The 713-nt window shown below is 55.1% G+C and overlaps 1 protein-coding gene across 1 annotated transcript in view; it reads right to left on the bottom strand.

The window, feature by feature from the left end:
• LOC104132442 (olfactory receptor 14C36-like) overlaps nucleotides 1-713 on the bottom strand; it is a 13,155-nt gene that overhangs the window by 1,193 nt on the left and 11,249 nt on the right. The window lies entirely within an intron of this gene.

The raw sequence follows: 713 nt of genomic DNA, 5'->3' as shown, positions 1-713 counted from the left end.
AGCAGGACCTGTGCTCATCTCCCTGGCTGAAGCTGTGGTTTGTGCTTTCTGAGACTGCTGTGAGGAGCAGGGCCTCTTCCTATGGGCTCCCAAGGAGTCAGCCCTGCCCTACAGCATTGGTCCCTGGGACGGGGGTGGATGGGACAGATTCTCATATTTAGAATAGAACAGACTATTCTAAATATAAACAGCTCTTGTAGTTACTGTATAGATCAGATATAACCCAGTTGTAACATAGAAGAGGTGTTCAACATCCTCCAGCATGATAATGTGGGGGAAGCACGTGGATGTCCTAAGGCTGTTCTGACCGGGACAGAATGGGCTCATTCCCCAGCCCCACACCTTGCATTTCCCAGAGCGCCACAGGGCATGATGGGCTTAGGGAATTTTCTCCCATGGAGACAGCTGCATGGCAGGACTTCTGGCATTGGTGTCTGAGCTGCAGCTAAAACCCCAACCACAGAGAGCTTGAGGGGAATAACCAGGGCAGCGGAGGCAGCGAGGGCACAAGGAGATGTGACCCAGTGCTCCTGCCGAGGGAGAACAGGGAGAGACAGGCAAGCCCCCGGGAGCTTCTCCTGCTTGGAAGCTGTGCTCCAGCCTTGAGGACAGATGCTGTGCTGGGTGGGAGAGGAGCCTGGGATCATTGCTAAGGGGCAGGCATCAACACTGCAGGGGATGGCAGGGAGCTGCCCGAGTTCCCTCTCTGATGG

The sequence above is a fragment of the Egretta garzetta genome, unplaced genomic scaffold, assembly GCF_000687185.1.
Source record: "Egretta garzetta isolate BGI_Z169 unplaced genomic scaffold, ASM68718v1 scaffold249, whole genome shotgun sequence".
NCBI lineage: Eukaryota > Metazoa > Chordata > Aves > Pelecaniformes > Ardeidae > Egretta > Egretta garzetta.
This window is presented reverse-complemented; position numbering and strand designations above follow the sequence as displayed.